Source organism: Telmatherina bonti, assembly GCF_933228915.1.
Source record: "Telmatherina bonti genome assembly, chromosome: 8".
NCBI lineage: Eukaryota > Metazoa > Chordata > Actinopteri > Atheriniformes > Telmatherinidae > Telmatherina > Telmatherina bonti.
In genome coordinates this window covers 21,240,710-21,253,424 of record NC_136626.1, presented here as the reverse complement: position 1 = coordinate 21,253,424, position 12,715 = coordinate 21,240,710, and positions in this window count along the sequence as shown.

Sequence of the window (12,715 nt, the reverse complement as noted above, 5' to 3'; positions counted from 1 at the left end):
TGGGGAAGAGTCTGTAACTAAATTGGGAGCTTTTCACTTGCTAAAAAACTAAAATCTGTACAACAATTTGTGAAGTATATGACACATACACACACAAAACAGGTGCTGGCATGGTGCATTATTCTCTAAATGTTTGCTTATTGGATTGTTTGCTTCATTACAAACACATTTGAGAAAAGAAAAAGAACAAACCTTTTGCAAAAATGTACCCCTTTAAACTTGAAGATTGTAATGGAGTGGTGATGAGACAAAGAAGAACAACCCAAGTGTAGGACTGCAGGAGGCCTGGAGATAGGCAGATAACTAAAGTCAAAACTGACACAAAGTGTTGGACTGTGTTTATCATTATGTGCATATATATATATATCTATATATATACATATATACATACATTAAAAAGGATGTTCAATAATCTGTGTGTGTGCGTGTGTGTGTGTGTGTGTGTGTGTGTGTATAGGGAACACTAAAGTAACACATAGATCTTAATGAATGAAATATTTTTATGAAATACTTCGTAATACTTCGTAATAGTTCATATAATACTTCGTAATACTTTATATACTTAATGTATTTCAGTATTCCCTTTATCTTCTTGAGCAGTATATATATATATATATATATATATATATATATATATATATATATATATATATATATATATATATGTATATATATATATATATATATTATATATATGTTCAATAATCTGTGTGTGTGTGTGTGTGTGTGTGTGTGCGTGTGTGTGTGTGTGTGTGTGTGTGTGTGTGTGTGTATAGGGAACACTAAAGTAACACATAGATCTTAATGAATGAAATATTTTTATGAAATACTTCATAATACTTTGTAATACTTCATATAATACTTCGTAATACTTCGTAATACTTCATATAATACTTCGTAATACTTCATATACTTCATGTATTTCAGTATTCCCTTTATCTTCTTGAGCAGTATATATATATATATATATATATATATATATATATATATATATATATATATATATATATATATATATATATATATATATACAATATACATTTACAAAAGTCTATGCATCCTTCATGTCTGCACACTGAAATAAATGCAGCACAGATCCATACACGACCAAATTACAGGCAAGCAAATGGATGCAGTCACCACCCTGCAGAGCTTAGAGTCGTACTGCACTTGTATAATAGCATGCCAAATCTATATAAAATGACGGTAAATCATTTTCCAGTGCAGGTCATTTTAAACCTACATTGAAAGTGTGTATGTTAATTAAAGTAATGGCTATATTGTGAATGACAGCATATGCCACCCGTGCCCTGTGTTGTGCCTGGGCTGACTCTTAAATGGTGAAAACATTGAAAACAGGTCAAATGAGGTCAAAGCTCATTTCCATCTGTGCCCTTGTCCTTGCATGGACATTAATATATGCCTGCTGTACTTTCTGAGTGCCTGCAAACGTTGTTGGGAGAAAAGATCGGCAAGCATACACTCCGTCCACCAGCAACAGACCACAGAATTCACCTGTGAGTAGAAAATGTCATCCTCACAATTTCTCAGGCATTTTCCAGGCAGTTTATTGTGTTCAGTCCTAATACACATTGTTAACTTGGTAGGATCAATATGGTGGTCTCATTGACATACGAAGTGATGTAATGTCACAACATCTGCCGACAGCTTCACCTGCATATTCAATAGATCCATAATCAGAAGACAAATACATTTTTGGAGTTGCATATTGTACATTTGGTGGTTTCAGTAATGTAGTGAGTGTGTATTTTTACGCTGCTTACACATTCAGGCAGTCTGCCATACTTTACTCTCTTTCTCTTATAACCGTGGCGGTGTTTCCTCTCTATTTATTTGCTCCTTGACTGCTTTGTAGACTTTTAGTTGGATTTTCTGTACATCAGTGATTCTGTGATAGATTACAAGCATCTATTGAGGAAGCTCCGAACACACACTTATCCAGGATAAGTTTTACCTTGTTTCATGAATCCATATCTGCTCACTTTGGTTTTCTCTTTGTGGATTGAGTCTGGACTGTCTTGTTTTGGATTGATAGAGCCCCGCTTAGTTACTTGTCCTGGATGTCAGAATGTCACTTTGGTGCAACAGGCCCCTGAACTGAAAACCCAAGAATAAACTGAGGATATAACACCAACATGAGGAAATGAAAGCAGAAACAGAAATTTAAAAAACTAAGCCAGAACCAAAAATAGATTGTGACATAAACTTACTTACTTGCTCAACTTAGAAGTTATCTGGAAACTGCTTGCACATAAAAGTTTTAATTTAGTAACATGACACTTTTCAGTAAATCTAACAAGGTGTCAAAGGACACCAAACTATTGAACAGAACATGTCTCATCACAACTTATCACAAGCTGTAGTTTTCCAGTATCCTGTGTCATTAAAAAGAGATATAATAACAATATTATAATGGTCACCTAACAAAATACGTTGAATAATATCAAATTTTGTATTCCGATTCATGCTTGAAACTGCATTCATTGTTAAGACTGGAAAACAACTTTGTTATAGACTAGCTAAATCCTTTGGCTAAAACCTTGGCATAACCTCTTTAAACAAGTTACAAGTTGTTCAAAATGCTGCCACCAGGCTTTTGACAAAATCCTCAAAGTTTTCTCATGTGATCCCAATCTTTATGCAGCTGCACTGGCTTACGGTCTATTTCAGGGTGCAATTCAAGATTCTTTTACTTCTATAATGTACTGGGATTTCAGAGGACTTTTGAAGCCATATTGCCCTAACTGGTTCATAAGGTCCTGTGCCCCAGGCCTACTGATGGTGTCCCTGTTACGACCCCAGATAATAGATGTCCAGGGGAACAAGAGGGAGCAACATTACATTAAGAAAAAAACCCAGGTAGCAAACAAAAGTAGATTTATTTGTAGACCCACAGGTCACAACAAACAGCCAAGAGTGAGGACAGGCATTCTTGGTGTTTTAACGAACAAACAACAAAACGAACCAGAGCATTCCAACAGCAGCAAAACCCAACAACAGTGGCTGAACACAAAAGATCACAACACTCAAAGTCAAAACTATCGCAGGGTCAGAGTGGCAAGCTGTGGCACCAAGTCCAAACCAAACACAGCTGCGACGACTGAAGCTTCATGGAGGCTTCTATGTTGGCACTCTGCAGAGGGAATCCAATGTGTGTCCAATCCCCACGATGATTATGGAGTTGACGAGTGGTGAGATCTCAGGCCACCGGCCGTAACAGTCCCATATAAAGTTAAACAGTAAAAGAAAAACAGCTTTCTGCTCAGTGCACCTCATACTCTGGAAATCTCTTCCATTGAACTTGAGATTGGTGGATATAGGAAGCAGCTTTATCTCTGTTTTCCTCAGACCTTGAACTTCACAACAGTTTAGATAGTATGCAGGAAAATGTAAATCTGCCCTGCGTCATCTCTGCCGCTTGCCTGAAGGCTTCCATCACTCCCTTTTTGTATATGCAAAGTGCACATTCCCTCACTTATTCCCTTGCAACAAGGATGGAGACCTATGGAGACACAGTCTGGGCTGCTGAGTTTATATTCTCTCAAGCAGGAAAAAAACCCTAAATCAGAAGATTTCAGTAATTCAAGGTTTTCCATAAGGATATTAACACTTATTGGTAAGCTTTTACTAGACATATTGAGTTCTTGTCAAGATTGTCCCTCTACTGCACCTTGAGCAACTTTGTTTCCAGTTTATGTTTATTTGGATATATATGCCTCAGACAGTGTGAGTAACATCCTTATGATCTACATGCAAAAACACTTTAAGCCCTTTAATTAATTATATTTACAGAGCAAATAATATGTAGTTAAATTCCAAAGCTACCAAGTATGTATCTGCATACTGAACCTGACAAGCTGTATCCTGCCAATTTAGAAAACTGGTTCAGTTGGGTCCAGTGGTTTAATTTGTTGAGTTATTTCTTGTGGTGCATAAAACTATGACAAGAGCAGATAACACGATTTAAAAGTGTACAACAATGTCAACACAAAGTTTACACTTCAATCATCCTTTAATGGGCAAAAGTATGTGTGGGTCTTTCACAGTTTTTTGTTATGAGCTAATATGTGTAGTGGAAAACTTCCAACCCATCCAATATTATTGGTAATAGTAATACCAGTTATAGATATACAGAGACATCTGTAAAAACAACTATCACGAGAAATGTTCATATGTCATCTTAATTATTTTACTCAGACATTTAGTATACAAAAACAATAAAAATATGCATAGATGATTAAAGAGATACATTAATGGAAAATGCATTCAACACAAGATAGCCGGTGACCAGCATAGAATGATCAAAGTGATCCTTTAAATGTGCCTTTTTTTCCAGACCAATGTGACATCACTTCTTTATCCCACCTGACCTACATTGGAAAGAGAAGATTCTTCTACTTCAAAAGAATGAGCCCTCTGGCAATAATTGAACAAATTATAACCATATTCTTACTGGACCCTCTAACTGAATTGGCCCAGTGGTGGCTATGAGCGTTGCTGTAGCAACTGATTATTCACACCTGTGGCTCATAATTGGCTGCAGCTTAAAAACCTTGGTTTGGTTTCTGTTAGGCAACACTCTGTCATTCATTCTTTCATCTTTGTGACAATTTTTTTAATAACAAAGCAATATTCCTCTACCTAACTTTATGTTTTATTTAAGGGTTTGGTAATTAGACTTACAGATTTGTCATTCAGTGTCAGAACTAGGGGGTCTGTATACTGAGGAATGAAATGATGTCCTTCTCCCTAATAAAACACACACACTTGCATACACTGATGTGATAACTGTGGTCATGTTGAAGAAACATAGGATATAAAACATCTTTATAATAATCTGTCTCTTCAAGTGAAAATACTGTAACCCTTATTTCTCGTGTCGTAGCGTATTCTGGTCTCTTTAGGCGGTGAATTAAAGCGGGCTACATTTGATTACTTCTTTTTGAAATGTTTATTAATCAAATGGCAGAACAGCATTTACAACTTGCACTTTGTACTCAATCTCCAAAAACTTCTCTCCAACTGGAACTCACCCTCTGTCCCCCCACCCCACCCCACCCCACCCCAAAAAAAAAACAAACAAAAAAAAAAAAACAAGGGGTGGGTGGAAACTGAAATATTTTAGCAACTATGATGAAAGAATTATGGTTACAATACTTTTTGCAGTAAGATTAAAAAAAAAAAAAAAGGTCCACAAACAGGAGTGTGGTTGTCTTGGGGTGCATTGTGCAGCACTTCATGCTATAGTAGGAGGATCTGGATCCTTCCCATTCGGAGCTGTTAGAGCTGCTGACACTGTGGCTGTCTCGATCTGAGACGTTGGTAGTCCTACACTGATACCTAAAAACTAAATATGCCATGATTTCCTATTAGCGTGTAGTGCTACCACACATATTATACATTTTTATGCTGTGAGACAGCATCCGGCCCCTCCTACATTTCATATTAACATTTGTGTAGAGAAAATCAATAGTAAGCACACATCATTCACTTTCTGTTTGCTTATAGAGTCACAATATTAAAATCTTTAGCTTTTTAGAGGGTGGGTTATATTCTCTTAAAGCAGTGTGTGGAATTAAATGTGTGGGATTTAATTTTGTAAATCATTTCCTTTTAGAGTGTGCCACTGTTTAAAGAGGAAGCCTTGCCTCAACAGTAAGTCTCTGTGTGTTCTTAGCTTTGATTGGATAATCAATGTGATTAAATCAAAGTTAGATAAGAGTGAGAACTGTACACGTCATTTAGTTGCTAATGTGAGAACTGAGTTGGAAACATTTTAATCTAATCAGGTTTTGCTTACATGAAGTCTCTGATAGACCAGTTTGAGGTAAAAAGTTCACCCATGCTATATTACTGAAAATGCCACAGAGCAGAAGAGTTTGTCCTGCACTGTGGCGCACAGCTCAGTATTGTGAATTTTGATGTGCTAAATGTTATCTCCATGCATTAATATTAAAGACGGATCAGATAAGAATCAATAACAATCTGGTTTTCTGTTTATTCATACCAGCATCATATCTTGTACCTCATATACAAGACCTGTGCTTCTTCTACTTCATGTATTGTACTGCATCATGTCTTGTATTTCCTACACTGCATCATCTCACACCAACTATACTGACGAATAGCTAAAGCACATTAAGGAGTTCTGTCCTTTAAATCCTGTCACTTGGTATGAATGACGTTATGAGTATAGCACCGAGTTGTGGTGAAGTCTGGCTCTCAGTTACAAATGAAGACATCTTTTTTTCTTTGTGTATGTGTGCGTGTTTTTTTTCTTTTTTTCATTTTTTTCCAATATTTTTTAATAGCAGTTTTTTCTTGTAAGAAAGTTTGTTGTTTTGCCATGTTTTTCTTTTGCCAAATTAATTAAAGGATTAGTGCACTCCACATGTTGGTATAAACAGCCATGGCAGTTTTACCACATATTTTCTAGATTAAGTCAAATAAAAACTCATAAGCCTTTTTTTGTATTGTACTAGCCCATGTAACCTGTGTTTAAGTTTTTTAATTTGTTGTTTGAGTCCTTGTATCCATTTTTGATACACTACCTTGTAAGAAATAGTCCAGAATCTCCTTTTGGATTCAAAAAAGGAGAGTGAAAGGCTATTTGACAGCAATAGGAAAATCTAAATAAACACTGGCAGGCCTCCAGGTGACCAAGAAAAGCTAGGCAGTAAAGCTAAAGAAGACCAACATGATGTACCACAGCAGTCCAGCTGAGAATGTGTTTGCCTCATTAAAATAGGAATTGCTTAAAGGATTGTTTCCTCTCACTTTGGTTTTCATTTGGTTGCTGTGTCAAGATTAGTAATGGTCACTTGATTTCCAGGTTGCCAGCATATCTCACCAGAGCACAATAAACTTACTTAATCTCTGTGATATTTTTCATGTGAAAAAGTTTAATTTACACTGATGTCTTCTGCAGTAATCAAAAGAAACAGGGAAGTGAATCATTTTCAGTAAGGATCACTACAAATTAAATTTTTCAGGTTAGATTTAATCATTTTGGTCCTTAGAAAAGACATGCCAGGAAGTGAGAAGAGTTGAGCAAAAACGAATGAATAAAACAGAGCAAAAGATGTGGTTTAAATGCAGAGGAAGGTACATCAGTGGAACTGGAAGATGGTGAAACAAAAGGCTTTAAGTGAGTGAAAGCTGAGGAACTGGAAAGGACAGGCAAGATTATGGCAAGGACATTTAAGATAAAGGAAAGACACAAAAAAGAAAAAAGGAAAATATACCGGGAAGAAGAAAAAGACCTGATTGCTGGAATAAAGCAGTGAGATGGTTAAAAAGGAGGCATGAGAGAAAGGATTAAAGTGGGGAAAGCATTCTACGGGATGCTGGATGTACGCCACTCCGATACTGATTCTTGTTTAATCCAAACCTCTGGCTTCATCTGTCACAACCTTACACAGTCAATACACCACATATTGCAGCAAATACTAAAGAAAATTATCTCTTACAGTCTTAAAACAAAAATGTATTTTTCATCAATTCTAAAGTTTTGCACATCAATGTATGAAAAAAATAGTCCTGGTATTTACCAGATCCTAAATACAACTTCACATGGACAACATCAACAGCAACACTAAAAACACATAGAAACTGCTCATGAATTAAGCTGAGGGTCTGGATTTTGACTGAAAACGTAGATAGACCTTGCTTCTATTGTAACTTTAAGCTATTCAATTGTTCAAGCTGTTTTTGGGATCATTGTTCGGTTGCAAGGGTTGAATTTCAGCCAAAAGCAGGCAAATGGCCTAACATTTTACTCTGAAGACTGCTTTGGTCTACAGAGGAGTTTACGATCTATTTTTACAGTATATTTCAGTATCTGATGAAGTGTTGTGTGTTTTGTTTTTTTCAAGGTGATACCAGATGCTCCTCTTTCTACTAAGTGGTGCCTTCTTCAAGCCACTCAGTCAGTTATGTGCTATTATGCCACTTTTTTTTTTCTCTTTTATGCCACTTTTGCCATTACATCATGTTAAAAAAAAAAATCCATATGATTAATCAGGTTTAATATTTTAACTGACTGAAAACATTAGTGTTTAAATTGATGTGTGTTTTTTTTTTTTTTTTTTTTTGTTTGTGTGTTTGTGTGTATGTAAGCTGTGTTTCTTTAATTAGCTTATTCATTTCAGTTTTTCAAAATAACCTTGGAGGGGAAAGGTGCTATTTTGTTTAACTGAGGGTCATTTTCTTCTGTTTACATTGCATTCATTTATAGGTTTGTACCTTGTTCTTGCAGGTATAAGTTGTCCTTTTATTAGTCAGAGGATTTATGTATATCATTTGGGCTTGGCTCACCATGACTTTTTGGTAATTTTCTGTGTTTTGAAATATGTTAACATTGAATGAAAACATTAAAGGAAACGTCAGACTGATGATATAACCAAACCAATGACTATAAGGTATCTAAGTCATGTAGCTACAAAAGAAGCCCAGTTCATCGGCCCTCTATCGTGCTTGACAGAATAAGGAGTTTTTTTAATGCTATGTGTGGTCTCTGGATGTGCGGGCTTTATGACAACACATTTCCACTTTAATGTAGTCTCTTTATAATACATTTTATCAGAAGTTATCTGGTTTGTTTCCCTGTATTGAACAGTAATCTAACCTGGACCTGCTTCTTGTCTACTATTTGCTGAGACTGGCTCCAGCTACCTCGGGACTCTTAATTGGAATAAGAGCAATAGAAAATGAATGAATCAATCAATCTGTCAAGGTTAGTGGAGAAGTGGGGACCCAAATGCAGGACAGAGAGGCGGGAGGCAGACAAGATGCAAAAACATGATTTAATCCAAACATCAGACTGAACTGCAGATAGGACAGAGACATAACAGGTAGATCTGACAATGGCAACTCAGAAACAAGTATACATATACCGAGGGACGACTGAGGAGGTGAAATTAATCAGAAAATCAAACAAGGTGAACAAAACAGGCTGCAATACACAAGGAAACTAAACAAGAAAAACTACAAAATAAAACAGGAATCAAGAACAAAAGACACACAAAGAGTACAAACCATGACATAATCAATCAGTGTAGTTTGTTTAGAAGCTGCTTTGCAAAGCTAAAGCTGGGTACACACATAAAGATTATCGGGCTGTTTTTGTCCTCAAGTCTTATAAGATTATCCTATAAAATTAATCCTTGCTCTGAGGTATTAAAGGTGGGGAAGGGGATGCTGGAAAAATGGTTCAAGTAAACTACATTTTGAAAAAACTCAATTTAAAAGTCCAAACCCCTTCAGATTTCCACATCTCTATTGCAAAAAAACATGCAATGTTTGTTCCTGGGGGGGTTGAGGGAGAGGGGCAAATGAAAGTTGAGTTTGATAGAAATATCATCATCCAGTCATTTAGAACGGGCTGGTAGAAGTAATTGGATGGTGTTTTTTTTTTTGTTGTTTTTTTTAAAAAGTTCTGTCTGTTCTTTGTTCGAACCCTTTCACTTTTATCAGTAATGTCACCTACTTCTATATTTATATGTTTCATGGCGCACGCACAAGATTAAACATCGGACACAACATTATGCATGATTCACACATACACACACAGTTCAGTACGAGGAAAGCACACACAGAGACACTTAACGCGCAGATCCAGGTACCGCACACAGCTGACAGGTGCACAAGCAGCGGGTTACACACAGACACACGCTGTAATAATATGCACATAACCTCCATCTCTGCTGGTTTATGGATACACTGAGGTTTGTAATATGCAGATAGTCTTTGTTTTTGTTGGTTTATGGATGCACTGAGGTTTGTCTCTTGGAATGTGCGTGGAGCTGGTACAAGAGAAAAGAGGTTAAAAATTCTTAATCAGATGCGTGAAATGAAGGCAGACATCGTTCTCCTGCAGGAGACTCATTTATCTAATTCAACAATAAATCTTTCAACGGACCAGTTTCCACATGTTTACTCAGCTTGCTATAATTCCAGACAAAGAGGAGTAGCCACTCTTATTAATAAAAGGTTAAAATTTGACATTGATCAAACAATCACAGATCCAGAAGGCAGATTTTTAATAGTTACATTATCTATTCAAAATGTTAAGTTAACTATTGCAAATGTTTATGGCCCAAATGTTGATGACTCCTCCTTTTTTCACTCCCTCTTTACTTCGCTCTATGATCACTTAGATAACACAATCATTGTAGCAGGGGACTTAAATGTTATTCTTGACAAATACAGTTCATCAGGGAAGTATCAAGGTTGGAAATCAGCTGAAATGGTTAAACAGTACATGAAGGATTTTGGTCTTTGCGATGCATGGCGTTCTCATCACCCGACACTGAGAGAATACACTTTCTTCTCTGCAGTTCACCATACCTATTCTAGACTAGACTACTTCCTAATCAGCAGTTCACTCATGAGTGACATATCAGAGATAAAGATCCATCCCATAATCATCAGTAATCATGCACCTGTATCATTAACCCTTAGAAGTAAAAACTGTAAGCCAGCCACTAGAAACTGGAGATTTAATACATCATTACTTACAGATTCTGAGTTTATCAGTTACTTTAAAAGAGAATGGTCCTCAGAAAACAATAACAGACCAGAAACTTCAGCGTGTGTTCTTTGGGAAGCAGGAAAAGCAGTAATGAGAGGGAAAATAATATCCTTCTCTTCCCATAAGAAAAAGAAGGAAACTTTGAGAACATCAGAATTAGAACTCAGAATTAAATCACTAGAGGAAGCTTACCATGTCTCCCCAGAAGAACACACACTGAATGATATTAGAAAAGCCAAATTAGAACTTAATGAAATAATAGATAAAAGAACACAATTCATGGTGCAAAGACTTCGATTGGACAATTTTGAACATGGTAAAAAATCTGGAAAGTTCCTGGCTAACCAACTAAAGGCAAATAAGGAGAAAACAACAATTTCCTCTATAAAAGATTAAGAAGGAAATATCAGCCATGATCCTGACATGATAAACAATACTTTCAAAGAATTTTACAAAGCATTATATTCATCACAAATAAATCCAACAGATGAGAATATTAACCAATTTCTTGGCAGCATCAATCTTCCTAAAATAAATCAGGAAAATAAAATGGCTCTAGATTCACCTATTTCAGTTCATGAGCTCCATGAAGCTCTCCATTGTATGCCAAATAATAAAGCACCAGGTCCAGATGGTTGTCCAGCTGAATTCTACTAAGAATTCTGGACCACACTGGCTCCAACCTTTTACAGCATGGTATTAGAAATAAAGGAAAAGCAAAAAATACCCTCCATTATGAACTTGGCAAATATTTCAGTCCTATTAAAACCAGGAAAGGACCCTACACTCCCATCCAGTTATCGTCCAATTTCATTAATAAACGTAGATCTCAAAATAATCAGCAACGCTCTAGCCAGAAGGATAGAGAAAATAACCCCTTCCATTATTCACGCTGATCAAACAGGCTTTATAAAAGGTAGACATTCCTACACTAACATGCGCAGATTAATTAACATAATAGATTATTCAACTCTACACAATCTGAAGTCCACAGTTATATCTTTAGATGCAGAAAAAGCATTTGACCGTGTAAACTGGAAACTTTTATTTGCAACTTTAAAAGAATTTGGGTTTGGGTCATCATTTATTGACTGGATAAAAATATTATACAATAACCCAAATGCATGTGTGAAGACTAATGACAAAACTTCTCCAAACTTCTGCTTACAGAGAGGCACCAGACAGGGCTGCCCACTTTCTCCATCACTCTTTGCCATTTTTATTGAACCCCTGGCAGCTGCCATAAGACAAAACCCAGAAATCAAAGGAATTCAAGCTAAAAATATTGAATATAAAATTAGTCTTTACGCAGATGACATTTTACTTTTCCTTAACAACTCACAAACAACACTTTCTCAAACAATCACACTAATTAATAAATTCTCTTCAATATTAGACTATTCTATTAACTGGTTAAAGACTACAGCAATGCCCATTAACTGTGACTTTAAAAATATATCTAACACCACTATACAGTCAGGAAATATTAGTTATTTAGGTATAATAATCTCTCCCAGACTAACCGAATTAATAAAGTTAAATCATGATCAGCTAATAAAAACAGTAGAGGATGACCTCTCAAGGTGGAACCGCTTGCCCATATCACTTATGGGGAGGGTTTCCACTGTTAAAATGATGGTTTTACCAAAAGTTAATTACCTTTTCTCAATGGTTCCCATCAGACCATCCTCCACTTGGTTTAAATCACTAGACTCCCACATATCCAGATTTCTCTGGAAAAACAAGCCATCCCGCATTAGTCTAAAAACTTTACAACAGACCAAAGACAGAGGTGGGTTGGACCTGCCAAATTTTAATCAATATTTCTTATGTAATAGGCTGCAATGCATCTCCAAGTGGCTTAATCCAAGTTCTTTGGATGAGCCATGGCTGGATGTTGAGCAAGCATTGTGTGAGGATTTAGTCATCTCTGATTTACCATTCATCAGCTCAACTGTCAAGTCATATAAGTGTTTTAAAAGCATCAACATCAGCTCCAGTTTAACGGCTTGGTGGGAATTCCTGAAAGTAACCAAGTCTGCGCTTATTCCATGTAAGCTCACACCCATCTGGAACAATCCTGACTTCCTGCAAAACAAAAAGATGATAAACTTCCCTCAGTGGAACAATAAAGGAGTAAAGCAGTTAGAACATATAATAGAA